Raw genomic sequence first — 17,692 nt, forward strand, 5'->3', positions numbered from 1 at the left:
TGCTGGTGTTCGTAACCCTTGCACCATATTCTCCAAAGCCACTACCCGAGCACGAAGCTCGTTGACTTCTTCTATTATACCAGGATGATCGGTTCGGACGAGCGGATAAATAAGATCTAAAATTCGAGATAGTATATAGTCATGACGAGAAACTCTGGAAATGAGAAAGAAAATGGTGTCTCGAACAGGTTCGCCGGTAAGTGCTTCAGGTTCTTCGCCAAGAGGGCAATGTGGTGGATGGAAGGGATCGCCTTCTTCTTGTCTCCAATGATTAAGTAGGCTACGAACCCATCCCCAATTCATCCAGAATAGATGATGGCTAATTGGTTGATCCATTCCGGTTACGCTGTTTCCGGAGCTTGAGTGGAAATCCATATCGGAATAGCTGTCGGAATCTGAGGAATTCGAACTAGATGCGGAATTCATCTTACACGGTTAGATAAAGGATTTTTGATATGAAATGATTTTTGGATATCGGATGATATTCTAATTACATAGAATACCTATATATAGTACAAGGGATCCGCAAATTACGGAGGATCTTTCAAAAGCTGTCAGGCAAAGTTTACAGTAACAGGTACGCTAAGATATAAATTAGCAGATACACTAAGATACGAATTTTGTCTATACACTATCTATGCAATCAATGCAATAAGACGCGTTTAGACTTAAGATGATAGACAGGTAATTTCCGATAAGAAATGATAAGCAAAACTTTTGACATGTAGACACAGTCGAAGTCCAGACTTACAAATGCATCCTAACAACTATCAGTTAGACACACTCATGCAAGACCTGGTTCACTAGGACCAACGCTCTGATACCAACTGTGACGATCCCTCCAAATCCATATGGACGAACACGTCATTCATCGATTTCATTGCGAGGTATTTGACCTCTATATGATACGTTTTGTAAACATTGCATTCTTTTGAAAAGGCACACCATAAATGAATATTTAAATCAAAGGTTTTCGACATCTGATAATTTCTACATATAGACATCACCGTAAATAATAGTTTACAATAGTACTTCCGTTGACAATGCAGTCAAAATAAGATACATGGTGATGATTTGGTGAATGCAACGTTTTCTTGAAAAATATGCCATGTACGACTCCATGCACATAGCTTGTCTAACATATAAGCAAACAGCAGAAGACTTCTAGGAAACCTGAGAATAAACATGCTAACAAGTGTCAACACAAAGGTTGGTGAGTTCATAGTTTTAGTGTTTCGCATAATCTGTATATAAAAGTGGATCACAAAATTTCAGTTGTTTCATCCAGAAACGTTTATCAAAAGTTTGTCAATAGATTCTACGTAACAGAGCACCCTGGTAACTAAGCTTTAACGTTATAATGATAAATACCCCATTCGTTTTAATACACGCAAACCAACGTGTCCTAAACTCAAATAACACACGTCCGTTAAAAGGCTAGCGCTCTAGCTCGGACGGGGATGTCAAGCCTTATGGATCCATATACTGTTATTCGCGCCCACCAGTCCATATTCTATGCACTGGCAGCTACTAGTTACCAAAGCTAAGGGATTTTCGGTTCAAACTCAGTGTAGAATTAAGTATGTACTTGTATCCTTGCGTTTAAAATAAATTTCATGTATTCTCAGCCCAAAAATATATATTGCAAAAGCAATTAAAAAGGGAGCAATGAAACTCACCTTAGCAGCATATAAAGTTGTTCACCAAAATGTGACCAAAACTCGGATTACCAATTAATCGTAGATCTCAACCTAGAGAACATATGTTGGTCAATAAATGTCTATTAAGCTAGGTCAGGTCATAGTGTATCACAATCCTAATGCTCGAGATCGACATATAATAGTTATCCAAAGTCATTTCAAAAAGTCAATTTTGACAATAGTTCAACAAAACGAGACGTGCCTTATATAAGGATTAATTTACTCAGTTGATAATATTTAAAAGTTCACTTTATTAGTTTCGTAAACAAGTTGTTTAAATCTTAATTGCAGATTCAAAAGCAATTTCAATTAACGTCAATCATAATTCAGTTGATCATATCTTTTAATCCGTTCATCTAAACTATTCGATATCTAAATGAAAAGTTATTGATTTTTCGACAGCTTTCCAAAAACATGCATATCATATACCTTTTATCAGTAATATATGTATTTACTTCATGATTCATCATAACTGTTTAATGACGAAATTTAGCATACAAGCATGCATAAATATATATACTCGAGCACTAGACATGGATACACAATTAATATATAAAAGATAAAATATGAGTGCTTACGTATCAATATTGAGATTCAATATTGTAGGAATGTACGTAGACGTAACGGAGATAATAAACACTAGGTTTGACTTGCGAATATTACCCACAAATATTACCCATAACCTCCATAGCTATAACCCATAATTTCCTTAGCTCTATCCTGCTCGAAACCTATTTTGAAAGTGACACGTTCATAACCTCGTCGTAGTATTTTATGTATAATACTAATAATAACGATATCTAAAAATACTAATAATAATAATAAGATTAATAATAATAATAATAATATTAATCTTAATAATAATAATAATAATAATAATAATAATAATAATAATAATAATAATAATAATAATAATAATAATAATAATAATAATAATAATAATAATAATAATAATATAGAGGGAGTACGAGATAGATAGAAGTGAAGAATGCATCATAAATCGGAAAAACGATCGAATTTATAGATGTGGCCAGATTTCAGACCCCATGCGATCGCATGGTTTCTGTGTGTAATGGCCATGCGATCGCATGGCCTAGGATTCCAGCTCACAATTTTTTGTATTTTGTTTGTCGACATATTTATTAATAATATATATAATATATATAATTTAAATTAATTAATTATATATTATATTAAATTCACGTACATAGTTGACTTGTAATTTTTGTTCCGATAAGTCGTACGTCGTCACTTGACTTATGTCCCGGTTCTGATTTTTCGAACGTCCTTTCGTATACTGAGAAAACTGGTACTTTACGTTTCGCGGATCGTACCTTTATCAAAATATAGTCTTAAATTATCCATAAACTATACCACTAGAATTGTAACTTATACACTTGAGTGTTTTAGTCATTTACTTCTATAAATCATCGTCTCGCTATTTGTTAATATATATATAATAACAATTCGTTTTATGACCAAGTTAATATTATATTTTATCGTATTGTTAAATATATATTTTCAATATTAATAAACACGTTTTTAAAATACATATCGCAAGTTATTTATATATCTTTTAACCAAAGTTCCAAATTACGTTATATGAACAAACACTTTACCATTTATTCCGAATACCGGTAAATGAATGATTTCCCAAATCAACGTGGACCTCACAACAGAGACCCGTAATAATATCATAATTCTTAAGGGACTTAATAAATATCTTTTAATTCAATCGTTTGGCATAATCTTTTAACTCCGTAGTTAAATATATCAATCAGATAATCAAACCAATAAGGTTAATGCACAGTATCGTTTACTTAACACTTTGTTACGTTTTCAAGTTATAGTATATGTATCTATTTACATATAATTGTTCGCGAATCGTTTAGAACAATCGAAGGGTAATTGAATAGTTCAAAATTTTGAGATTCAGTTTAACAGACTTTGCTTATCATGTCAGAAATATTAAACCATATCGAGAATTTGGTTTAGAATAAGTCGAAATTTTCCGGGTCATCACATATTCCATGTCTGGAAACGACTTCCTTCAAATATAATCGCGCCAACTTCTCCATTTTATCATCTTCTCTCATTGGCAGGAAGTGTGCTGACTTGGTAAGACGATCGACTATTACCCAAATAGTATCAAAACCACTTGCAGTCCTTGACAATTTAGTGATGAAATCCATGGTAATGTTTTCCCATTTCCATTCTGGGATTTCGGGTTATTGAAGTAGACCTGATGGTTTCTGATGTTCAGCTTTGACCTTAGAATACGTCAAACATTCTCCTACGTATTTAGCAATATCGGCTTTCATACCCGGCCACCAAAAATGTTTCTTGAGATCCTTGTACATCTTTCCCGCTCCGAGATGTATTGAGTATCTGGTTTTATGTGCTTTCCCAAGTACCATTTCTCTCACATCTCCAAACTTCGATACCCAAATTCTTTCAGCTCTATACCGGGTTCCGTCTTCTCGAATATCAAGGTGTTTCTCCGATCCTTTGGGTATTTCATTCTTCAAATTCCCTTCTTTTACAACTCCCTGTTGCGCCTCCTTTATTTGAGTAGTAAGGTTAATAAGAATAATTATATTTATGGCTTTTACTCGTATAGGTTCTCTGTCCTTTCTACTCAAAGCGTCGGCTACCACATTCGCCTTCCCCGGGTGGTGTCGAATCTCAAAATCGTAATCATTTAACAATTCAATCCATCTACGATGCCTCATGTTCAGTTGTTTCTGATTAAATATATGCTGGAAACTTTTGTAGTCGGTATATATAATACTTTTGACCCCATATAAGTAGTGCCTCTAAGTTTTTAATGCAAAAACAACCGCGCCTAATTCCAAATCATGCGTCGTATAATTCTGCTCGTGCATCTTCAATTGTCTAGACGCATAAGCAATTACCTTCGTTAGTTGCATTAATACACAACCGAGACCTTGCTTTGAGGCGTCACAATATATCACAAAATTATCATTCCCTTCAGGCAATGACAATATAGGTGCCGTAGTTAACTTTTTCTTCAACAATTGAAATGCTTTTTCTCGTTCATCCTTCCATTCAAATTTATTCCCTTTATGCGTTAATGTAGTTAAGGGTTCTCCTATTTTGGAAAAATCTTGGATAAATCTTCTGTAGTAACCAGCAAATCCTAAAAATTGGCGTATGTGTTTCAGAGTATTCGGGGTTTCCCATTTTTCAACGGTTTCAATCTTTGCCGGATCCACCTAAATACCTTCTTTGTTCACTATGTGACCGAGGAATTGAACTTCTTCCAACCAAAATGCACACTTCAAAAACTTAGCGTACAATTTTTCTTTCCTCAACAACTCTAGCACTTTTCTCAAATGTTCTTCGTGCTCTTGATCATTCTTTGAGTAGATAAGTATGTTATCGATGAAGACAATGACAAACTTGTCAAGATATGGCCCATACACTCGGTTCATGAGGTCCATGAATATAGCTGGTGCGTTAGTTAAACCAAACGGCATAACCATAAACTCGTAATGATCGTAACGCGTCCTAAAAGCAGTCTTCGGAATATCATCCTCTTTCACCTTCATTTGATGATATCCGGAATGTAAATCAATCTTCGAATAAACTGACGAACCTTGTAGTTGATCAAATAAGTCGTCGATTCTCGGTAGTGGGTAACGGTTCTTGATGGTAAGTTTGTTCAACTCTCTGTAGTCGATACATAACCTGAATGTACCATCTTTCTTTTTGACAAACAAAACAGGGGCTCCCCATGGTGATGTACTTGGTCGTATAAAACCACGCTCTAAAAGTTCTTATAATTGGCTTTAGAGTTCCTTCATTTCGCTGGGTGCGGGTCTGTATGGAGCACGAGCTATTGGTGCAGCTCCTGGTACGAGATCTATTCGAAATTCAACAGATCGGTATGGAGGTAGTCCCGGTAATTCTTTCGGAAATACATCGGGAAATTCTTTTGCGACGGGAACATCATTGATGTTCTTTTCTTCAGTGTTGACTTTCTCGAAGTGTGCTAGAACGGCATAGCAACCTTTTCTTATTAGTTTTCGCGCCTTCAGGTTACTAATAAGATTTAACTTCGCATTGCTCTTTTCTCCGTACACCATTAAGGGTTTTCCTTTTTCTCGTACAATGCGAATTGTATTTTTGTAACATACGATTTCTGCTCTCTCCTTTTTCAACCAGTCCATGCCGATTATCACATCAAAACTCCCTAACTCTACTGGTATCAAATCAATCTTAAATGTTTCGCTAAATAGTTTAATTTCTCGATTCCGACATATATTATCTGCTGTAATTAATTTATCGTTTGCTAATTCGAGTAAAAATCTATTATCCAATGGCTTCGGTGGACAACTTAGTTTAGCACAAAAATCTCTACTCATATAGCTTCTATCCGCACCCGAATCAAATAAAACATAAGCAGATTTATTCTCAATAAGAAACGTACCCGTAACAAGCTCCGGGTCTTCCTGTGCTTCTGTCACATTAATATTGAAAACTCTTCCGCGGCCCTGCCCATTAGTATTTCTCTGATTCGGAAAATTTCTAATAATGTGGCCCGGTTTTCCACATTTATAACAAACTGCATTGACATTACTTGCTCCTACACTACTCGTTCCAGCATTACTTATTCCGATACTATTTGTTCCTTTAGTTCTATTAAACCTTGGTCCGTAGAACTCACACTTTGTCGCGCTATGACCATTTCTTTTACACCTGTTGTAAAATGTCGTGCAAAACCCCGGGTGATTTTCTTCACACCTTTGGCATGTCTGTTTTTGGTTTTTGTTGCCGTTGTTGTTATTGAGGTTGTTGTTGGGGTTGTTATTGTTATTGAAACGGTTATTGTAGTTGTTGTTGTTGTTGGGACGTTTGTTGTAGTTATTGTGTAAGACCCTAATCTTCATTGTACAGCAGAATAAATAGGGCACATGAAGTGTGGGTGACCTTGTATATTAAAACAGATGTCAGAGGGCGAACTGAGCAGGGTACGCTCAGCGCACACTTGGGGGTGCACCTGGCGCACTCCTCACTGTAGCCGGGTTCTGTTTGTTTTATTCAGATATTTTGATGGGCATTTTAGTAATTTCACTTGTGGATGAGTTGGAGGCCAGTAGGTCAGATCTTGGGGTATCATTCACTCCATTTTCAACAACCTTATCTTCTTCACTTTAATTTTGGAGAGGAGTGTGATTTCTTGAGTGAGAAAGCTTAAATCCAAGAGGAAGAAGTTTTTCTCGGGCCAAAGTGCGGGTATTAAAGTCGTTCATCTACTCGCAAGCTACGTTGTGGTTGTAGTGGTAAGCTCTAATCTTGTTTTCCTTACTTTGATTTTGTGTAGGGTTAGGGTTTGGGTAAACGAAGAACATAAAACCCATATTTGTTGATTTTGGGTGTTCTTGGGTAAGATGGAGTCATGAAGACTCAATGGTAACTAACCTAGGGTTTCAAAGTGTTAATTGAGGTTTATGAGTCCTAATTGGTTAGTTAATTACTAGCACACCTAGCTAATTGGTAAATGGGTGTTAGTTGGGTTAGTGGATGACCCGAAATGGGTGTGTTGATTTTAAATGAGTCAAAGGGGTTAATCATTGACCTAGTTGGGGATTATGGGTATGAATTACCCTAATTGTGTTATAGTTAGTGTTGATAGATCTTAATCACTAGCTTTTAAGTGATTGACGCTGGTCTTAACCCTTAAGGCGGTTTTGGTGAAAATGGAGCATTTAATGCATTTAAGTCATTAAATGCACTTGAGTGAATTGTTGGTGTTTAGCCCAACAACTTTGTTTGTTGATTGAGTACTTATTGTATTAGGTACTCGGCTTTGAAGCATTCGGAAGTATAAAAACAACACACCCATTTCGGGTCATCCACTAACCCAACTAACACCCATTTACCAATTAGCTAGGTGTGCTAGTAATTAACTAACCAATTAGGACTCATAAACCTCAATTAACACTTTGAAACCCTAGGTTAGTTACCATTGAGTCTTCATGACTCCATCTTACCCAAGAACACCCAAAATCAACAAATACGGGTTTTATGTTCTTCGTTTACCCAAACCCTAACCCTACACAAAATCAAAGTAAGGAAAACAAGATTAAAGCTTACCACTACAACCACAACGTAGCTAGCGAGTAGATGAACGACTTTAATACCCGCACTTTGGCCCGAGAACAACTTCTTCCTCTTGGATTTAAGCTTTCTCACTCAAGAAATCACACTCTCTCTCCAAAATTAAAGTGAAGAAGATAAGGTTGTTGAAAATGGAGTGAATGATACCCCAAGATCTGACCTACTGGCCTCCAACTCGTCCACAAGTGAAATTACTAAAATGCCCATCAAAATATCTGATTAAAACAAACAGAACCCGGCTACAGTGAGGAGTGCGCCAGGCGCACCCCTAAGTGTGCGCTGAGCGCACCCTGCTCAGTTTGCCCTCTGACCTCTGTTTTAATATACAAGGTCACCCACACTTCATGTGCCCTATTTACTCTGCTGTACAATGAAGATTAGGGTCTTACAACTCTCCCCCACTTGAATCAGAACACGTCCTCGCGATCCAAGCCGCATGACAAGAGGGAAGATAAACCAACACTAATTCTTAGGGCTCCCAAGTAAACTCGGAACCTTTACTACGATGCCATTGACCTTTAAAAGTTCTCACTTCTTTATTTCTCAACCTTTTGACCTTCTCATCGAGTATGGCAATCGGCTCCTCAATATACTCTAACTTATTGTTTAGCTCGATTTCGTCCAAAGGCACCCATGATGAATCATCCGCAAGACACTTACGGAGATGGGAAACATGAAATGTATTATGGATCCCCGCAAGCTCTTCGGGTAATTCCAATCGATACGCGACTTCACCAACACGAGCTAAAACCTTAAATGGCCCAATAAACCGAGGAGCTAACTTTCCCCGTTTTTGAAACCGAATAATACCTTTCCATGGCGAAACTTTAAGCATCACTTTGTCGCCCTCTTGGAACTCAATCATTCGTCTACGCTTGTCGGCATACGACTTTTGTCTATCTTGCGCCTTTTTCAAATGATCTCGAATTATATCGATCTTGCTATTCATTTCTAAAACCAAATCGGTACTCCCGATTTCTTTTTGACCAACTTCACCCCAACAAATCGGAGTTCGACACCTCCGCCCATAAAGCATCTCGTAAGGTGGCATCCCGATACTAGTCTGATAACTATTATTGTACGAGAATTCCACCAAAGGTAAGTGCTCATCCCAACTACCACCGAAGTCCATAATACACGCCCGTAACATATCCTCCAAAGTTTGATTCGTACGGTTGGTTTGACCGTCCGTTTGAGGATGATACGCCGTGCTCAATTTCAATTGTGTACCCATATCTTCGTGAAACTTTTCCCAAAACCGAGATGTGAAACGGGTATCTCGATCCGAAATAATAGATATAAGAACCCCATGTCGAGTGACTACCTCTTTGATAAACAATTTAGCCAAAGTCTCCAATGATATTGCTTCCCGAATGGGAAGAAACAATGCACTTTTCGTCAATCGATCAACTATCACCCAAATCGAATCAAATTGGGTTCTCGCCGTCTTAGGTAACTTTGTAATGAAATCCATGGTAATGTGCTCCCATTTCCATTTCGGGATTTCTAACGGTTGTAACTTATCATACGGCTTCTGGTGCTCGGCCTTAACTTGCAAACACGTGATGCATTGCTCAACATACTTTACAACATCACGTTTCATGCCCGGCCACCAATAATCCTTCCTCAAATAAAGATACATCTTCGTTGCGCCCGGATGAATGGAATAATTTGACTTATGTGCTTCATCAAGTAGCACTTGTCGATACTCACCCATCTTAGGCACCCACACTCTTCTTTGAAAGGATAACAAACCACACGAACCCATAGTAATGAATTCTGATTGCCCTACAATTCGCTCCGCATGCTTGTTGTGTACGTAAGCCTCTATTTGAATCACACCAAGTTTTTCAAGAAAATCATTAGTAATAATCATACGTAACAATCCCAATCGTAACGCCGGGTGATGAATCTTACGACTTAACACATCCGCGACCACATTCGCCTTGCCCGGATGATAAAGTATCTCACAATCGTACTCTTTCACCACATCCATCCATCTACGTTGACGATAATTCAAATCTCTTTGATCAAAAAGATGTTTCAAACTCTTGTGATCCGAATAAATTGTACACTTGACACCATACAAGTAATGGCGCCAAATTTTCAACGCATGCACAACCGCCGCCAACTCAAGATCATGAGTCGGATATCTTGTTTCGTGTTCCTTTAATTGTCGAGAGGCATAAGCGATGACTTTACCTCTTTGCATTAGAACACACCCGAGCCCATTTAAAGAAGCATCATAATAAACCGTCATGTCTTCCACACCTTCCGGCAACACTAACACCGGAGCTTGACATAACTTCTCTTTTAACAATTGAAAAGCAATTTCTTGCTCGTTCTCCCAATTAAATCTTGCGTTCTTTCTTGTCAATTTTGTCAATGGAGAAGCGATATAGATGACCCGGAAATTTCTGACTAAATTTAAACTTAATCTTTATATGATTTAATGTTTCCGACACGATAAGCAAAGTCTATGAAGTTGAATCTCAAAATTCTAGAACTGTTTCATTACATTTGACTGCTCTCGACGATTCATGAACAATTATATGTATGTATATATATATATATGTACAAGTAAAAATGACTTTTCTACAGTAAAACACTATTTGCTACGGTAAAATGACTTTGCTACAGTAAAACACTATTTGCTACAGTAAAACACTATTTGTTACAGTAAAATCGTATTTTGCTACAGTGCTACAGTGAAATGCTATTCTTATCGGAAATCATTCATCTCTTCGCACTATATGTGTTACATCATAAAAGAAACTATTTTAGTTTCTAAAATCAGAAAAATTCGAAAAAATGGATGTTTTGAAGTAACGTTGGGAACTGAAGCATGAGTTAGTATAATATAATGACACTTGATCAACGTGAGTATATTACAGTAAGTCATGTTGAGTTTCTAATGGAACGTGACAAAGGTTCACAGATCACACCCTCATCATAAACCATGTTACATAACTCTTTCATTCTATATAATCTCTAAATATATCAAGAAAATATATTTCTTGATGATTCGGTCTTTTTCGGATATTCTGGTAATTTGACAAGTCAGATTGTGCCATTACCGTTTCTTTCTTAGAACATTAATTATGTTTATTCCGAAATTCATACCTACGAATTCTAGACCATTATTCGCATGACTTAAAGTCGGGAAGAGAAAACGAAAGCATGAAGCTCCGAAATATAATGGAAAATATAAAGCCCGAAAACAATCTCGAAATTACAAACCGTGTATATCAATGCGTATAGCAATATAAAGATACGGGAGAATGAAAAACAATATAACCCCAAGGTAATAGTAGAAGAAAATAACCTCCTCAGGTGGCAGATAAAAAAGAAGAATGAATGATATGATAGCCAAGAAAATATCAAGAATCAGAACTGGATGAAGCATTTTCACAAATCTTTTGTAAGTATGAAATAAGGAAGAAGATTATAGGAGTGGTGAAAATAAAAGAAAAGGAAGAGGTCAATTTATAGCAAAATATCAGACATAGCAATTGAGGTAGATTACGCATTTATTCAAAAGAAATCCTAATTTTCTTAAATTCCGAAGAATCAAATCTTATTTAAAATATGAAGATTTTCTATTCCTTAAATTCCGAAAATCAATCGTTACTACGTCAAGAGATAAGATAAATCTCTATTCTCCATTTCACTCTATTATGATAACTTCTCTCATACGCTTCGAGTAATCGGATTGTTTTATCCGTATTATTCAATTGTGATAAAATTCTATTTAACAACTCATATTCGTCATAAAAACATTTTTATTGTTAGCCACGACGACCTCACTCAAATTTCGGGAGGAAATTTCTTTAACGGGTAGGTACTGTGATGACTCGGAAATTTCTGACTAAATTTAAACTTAATCTTTATATGATTTAATGTTTCCGACACGATAAGCAAAGTCTATGAAGTTGAATCTCAAAATTTTAGAACTGTTTCATTACACTTGACTGCTCTCGACGATTCATGAACAATTATATGTATGTATATATATATGTACAAGTAAAAATGACTTTTCTACAGTAAAACACTATTTGCTACAGTAAAATGACTTTGCTACAGTAAACACTATTTGCTACAGTAAAATACTATTTGCTACAGTAAAAATCGTATTTTGCTACAGTGCTACAGTGAAATCCTACTCTTATCGGAAATCATTCATCTCTTCGCACTATATGTGTTACATCATGAAAGAAACTATTTTAGTTTCTAAAATCAGAAAAATTCGAAAAAATGGATGTTTTGAAGTAATGTTGGGAACTGAAGCATGAGTTAGTATAATATAATGACACTTGATCAACGTGAGTATATTATAGTAAGTCATGTTGAGTTTCTAATGGAACGTGACAAAGGTTCACAGATCACACCCTCATCATAAACCATGTTACATAACTCTTTCATTCTATATAATCTCTAAATATATCAAGAAAATATATTTCTTGATGATTCGGTCTTTTCCGAATATTCTGATAATTTGACAAGTCAGATTGTGCCATTATCGTTTCTTTCTTAGAACATTAATTATGTTTATTCCAAAATTCATACCTACGAATTCTGGACCATTATTCGCTTGACTTAAAGTCGGGAAGAGAAAAAGAAAGCATGAAGCTCCGAAATATAATGGAAAATATAAAGCCCGAAAACAATCTCGAAATTATAAACCGTGTATATCAATGCGTATAGCAATATAAAGATACGGGAGAATGAAAAACAATATAACCCCAAGGTAATAGTAGAAGAAAATAACCTCCTCTGGTGGCAGATGAAAAAGAAGAATGAATGATATGATAGCCAAGAAAATATCAAGAATCAGAACTGGATGAAGCATTTTCACAAATCTTTTGTAAGTGTGAAATAAGGAAGAAGATTATAGGAGTGGTGAAAATAAATGAAACGGAAGAGGTCAATTTATAGCAAAATATCAGACATAGCAATTGAGGCAGATTACGCATTTAATCAAAGGAAATCCTAATTTTCTTAAATTCCGAAGAATCAAATCTTATTTAAAATATGAAGATTTTCTATACCTTAAATTCCGGAAATCAATCGTTACTCCATCAAGAGATAAGATAAATCTCTATTCTCCATTTCACTCTATTATGATAACTTCTCTCATACGCTTCGAGTAATCAGATTGTTTTATCCGTATTATTCAATGGTGATAAAATTCTATTTAACAACTCATATTCATCATGAAAACATTTTTATTGTTAGCCACGACGACCTCACTCAAATTTCGGGACGAAATTTCTTTAACGGGTAGGTACTGTGATGACCCGGAAATTTCTGACTAAATTTAAACTTAATCTTTATATGATTTAATGTTTCCGACACGATAAGCAAAGTCTATGAAGTTGAATCTCAAAATTTTAGAACTGTTTTATTACATTTGACTGCTCTCGACGATTCATGAACAATTATATGTATGTATATATATATATATATATATATATATATATATATATATATATATATATATATATAAGTAAAAATGACTTTTCTACAGTAAAACACTATTTACTACAGTAAAATGACTTTGCTACAGTGAAACACTATTTGCTACAGTAAAACACTATTTGTTACAGTAAAATCGTATTTTGCTACAGTGCTACAGTGAAATCCTATTCTTATCGGAAATCATTCATCTCTTCGCACTATATGTGTTACATCATGAAAGAAACTATTTTAGTTTCTAAAATCAGAAAAATTCGAAAAAATGGATGTTTTGAAGTAATGTTGGGAACTGAAGCATGAGTTAGTATAATATAATGACACTTGATCAACGTGAGTATATTATAGTAAGTCATGTTGAGTTTCTAATGGAACGTGACAAAGGTTCACAGATCACACCCTCATCATAAATCATGTTACATAACTCTTTCATTCTATATAATCTCTAAATATATCAAGAAAATATATTTCTTGATGATTCGGTCTTTTCCGAATATTCTGGTAATTTGACAAGTCAGATTGTGCCATTACCGTTTCTTTCTTAGAAAATTAATTATGTTTATTCCGAAATTCATACCTACGAATTCTGGACCATTATTCGCTTGACTTAAAGTCGGGAAGAGAAAAAGAAAGCATGAAGCTCCGAAATATAATGGAAAATATAAAGCCCGAAAACAATCTCGAAATTATAAACCGTGTATATCAATGCGTATAGCAAAATAAAGACACGGGAGAATGAAAAACAATATAACCCCAAGGTAATAGTAGAAGAAAATATCCTCCTCTGGTGGCAGATGAAAAAGAAGAATGAATGATATGATAGCCAAGAAAATATCAAGAATCAGAACTGGATGAAGCATTTTCACAAATCTTTTGTAAGTATGAAATAAGGAAGAAGATTATAGGAGTGGTGAAAATAAATGAAACGGAAGAGGTCAATTTATAGCAAAATATCATACATAGCAATTTAGGCAGATTACGCATTTAATCAAAGGAAATCCTAATTTTCTTAAATTCCGAAGAATCAAATCTTATTTAAAATATGAAGATTTTCTATTCCTTAAATTCCGAAAATCAATCGTTACTACGTCAAGAGATAAGATAAATCTCTATTCTCCATTTCACTCTATTATGATAACTTCTCTCATACGCTTCGAGTAATCGGATTGTTTTATCCGTATTATTCAATGGTGATAAAATTCTATTTAACAACTCATATTCGTCATGAAAACATTTTTATTGTTAGCCACGACGACCTCACTCAAATATCGGGACGAAATTTCTTTAACGGGTAAGTACTGTGATGACCCGGAAATTTCTGACTAAATTTAAACTTAATCTTTATAAGATTTAATGTTTTCGACACGATAAGCAAAGTCTATGAAGTTGAATCTCAAAATTTTAGAACTGTTTCATTACATTTGACTGCTCTCGACGATTCATGAACAATTATATGTATGTATGTATATATATATATATATATATATATATATATATATATATATATATATATATATATATATATATATGTACAAGTAAAAATAAATTTTCTACAGTAAAACACTATTTGCTACAGTAAAATGACTTTGCTACAGTGAAACACTATTTGCTACAGTAAAACACTATTTGCTACAGTAAATCGTATTTTGCTACAGTGCTACAGTGAAATCCTATTCTTATCGGAAATCATTCATCTCTTCGCACTATATGTGTTACATCATAAAAGAAACTATTTTAGTTTCTAAAATCAGAAAATTTCGAAAAAATGGATGTTTTAAAGTAATGTTGGGAACTGAAGCATGAGTTAGTATAATATAATGACACTTGATCAACGTGAGTATATTATAGTAAGTCATGTTGAGTTTCTAACGGAACGTGACAAAGGTTCACAGATCACACCCTCATCATAAACCATGTTACATAACTCATTAATTCTATATAATCTCTAAATATATCAAGAAAATATATTTCTTGATGATTCGGTCTTTTCCAGATATTCTGGTAATTTGACAAGTCAGATTGTGCCATTACCGTTTCTTTCTTAGAACATTAATTATGTTTATTCCGAAATTCATACCTACGAATTCTGGACCATTATTCGCTTGACTTAAAGTCTGGAAGAGAAAACGAAAGCATGAAGCTCTGAAATATAATGGAAAATATAAAGCCCGGAAACAATCTCGAAATTACAAACCGTGTATATCAATGCGTATAGCAATATAAAGACACGGGAGAATGAAAAACAATATAACCCCAAGGTAATAGTAGAAGAAAATAACCTCCTCAGGTGGCAGATGAAAAAGAAGAATGAATGATATGATAGCCAAGAAAATATCAAGAATCAGAACTGGATGAAGCATTTTCACAAATCTTTTGTAAGTATGAAATAAGGAAGAAGATTATAGGAGTAGTGAAAATAAATGAAACGGAAGAGGTCAATTTATAGCAAAATATCAGACATAGCAATTGAGGCAGATTACGCATTTAATCAAAGGAAATCCTAATTTTCTTAAATTCCAAAGAATCAAATCTTATTTAAAATATGAAGATATTATATTCCTTAAATTCCGGAAATCAATCGTTACTACGTCAAGAGATAAGATAAATCTCTATTCTCCATTTCACTCTATTATGATAACTTCTCTCAAACGCTTCGAGTAATCGGATTGTTTTATCCGTATTATTCAATGGTGATAAAATTCTATTTAACAACTCATATTCGTCATGAAAACATTTTTATTGTTAGCCACGATGACCTCACTCAAATTTCGGGACGAAATTTCTTTAACGGGTAGGTACTGTGATGACCCGGAAATTTCTGACTAAATTTAAACTTAATCTTTATATGATTTAATGTTTCTGACACGATAAGCAAAGTCTATGAAGTTGAATCTCAAAATTTTAGAACTGTTTCATTACATTTGACTGCTCTCGACGATTCATGAACAATTATATGTATGTATATATATATATGTACAAGTAAAAACGACTTTTCTACAGTAAAATACTATTTGCTACAGTAAAATGACTTTGCTACAGTAAAATACTATTTGCTACAGTAAAACACTATTTGCTACAGTAAAATCGTATTTTGCTACAGTGCTACAGTGAAATCCTATTCTTATCGGAAATCATTCATCTCTTCGCACTATATGTGTTACATCATAAAAGAAACTAGTTTAGTTTCTAAAATCAGAAAAATTCGAAAAAATGGATGTTTTGAAGTAATGTTGGGAACTGAAGTATGAGTTAGTATAATATAATGACACTTGATCAACGTGAGTATATTACAGTAAGTCATGTTGAGTTTCTAATGGAACGTGACAAAGGTTCACAGATCACACCCTTATCATAAACCATGTTACATAACTCTTTCATTCTATATAATCTCTAAATATATCAAGAAAATATATTTATTGATGATTCGGTCTTTTTCGGATATTCTGGTAATTTGACAAGTTAGATTGTGCCATTACCGTTTCTTTCTTAGAACATTAATTATGTTTATTCCGAAATTCATACCTACGAATTCTGGACCATTATTCGCTTGACTTAAATTCGGGAAGAGAAAACGAAAGCATGAAGCTCCGAAATATAATGGAAAATATAAAGCCCGAAAACAATCTCGAAATTACAAACCGTGTATATCAATGCGTATAGCAATATAAAGACACGGGAGAATGAAAAACAATATAACCCCAAGGTAATAGTAGAAGAAAATAACCTCCTCTGGTGGCAGATGAAAAAGAAGAATGAATGATATGATAGCCAAGAAAATATCAAGAATCAGAACTGGATGAAGCATTTTCACAAATCTTTTGTAAGTATGAAATAAGGAAGAAGATTATAGGAGTGGTGAAAATAAATGAAACGGAAGAGGTCAATTTATAGCAAAATATCAGACATAGCAATTGAGGCAGATTACGCATTTAATCAAAGGAAATCCTAATTTTCTTAAATTCCGAAGAATCAAATCTTATTTAAATTATGAAGATTTTCTATTCCTTAAATTCCGGAAATCAATCGTTACTACGTCAAGAGATAAGACAAATCTCTATTCTCCATTTCACTCTATTATGATAACTTCTCTCATACGCTTCGAGTAATCGGATTGTTTTATCTGTATTATTCAATGGTGATAAAATTCTATTTAACAACTGTGACAACCCGGAAATTTTCAACCAAATTTAAACTTTATCTTTATATTATTCCGACACGATAAGCAAAGTTTGTTAAGTTAAATCTCAAGAATTTTAAATTGTGTTCATACATTCATTATAACCTCGACCAAATTCCAACGATTCACGAACCGTTATATATAAATAAATATGTATATATATGTATATATATTATAACTTGAGAATATTAATAAAGTA

The sequence above is a fragment of the Rutidosis leptorrhynchoides genome, chromosome 6, assembly GCF_046630445.1.
Source record: "Rutidosis leptorrhynchoides isolate AG116_Rl617_1_P2 chromosome 6, CSIRO_AGI_Rlap_v1, whole genome shotgun sequence".
NCBI classification, from domain to species: domain Eukaryota; kingdom Viridiplantae; phylum Streptophyta; class Magnoliopsida; order Asterales; family Asteraceae; genus Rutidosis; species Rutidosis leptorrhynchoides.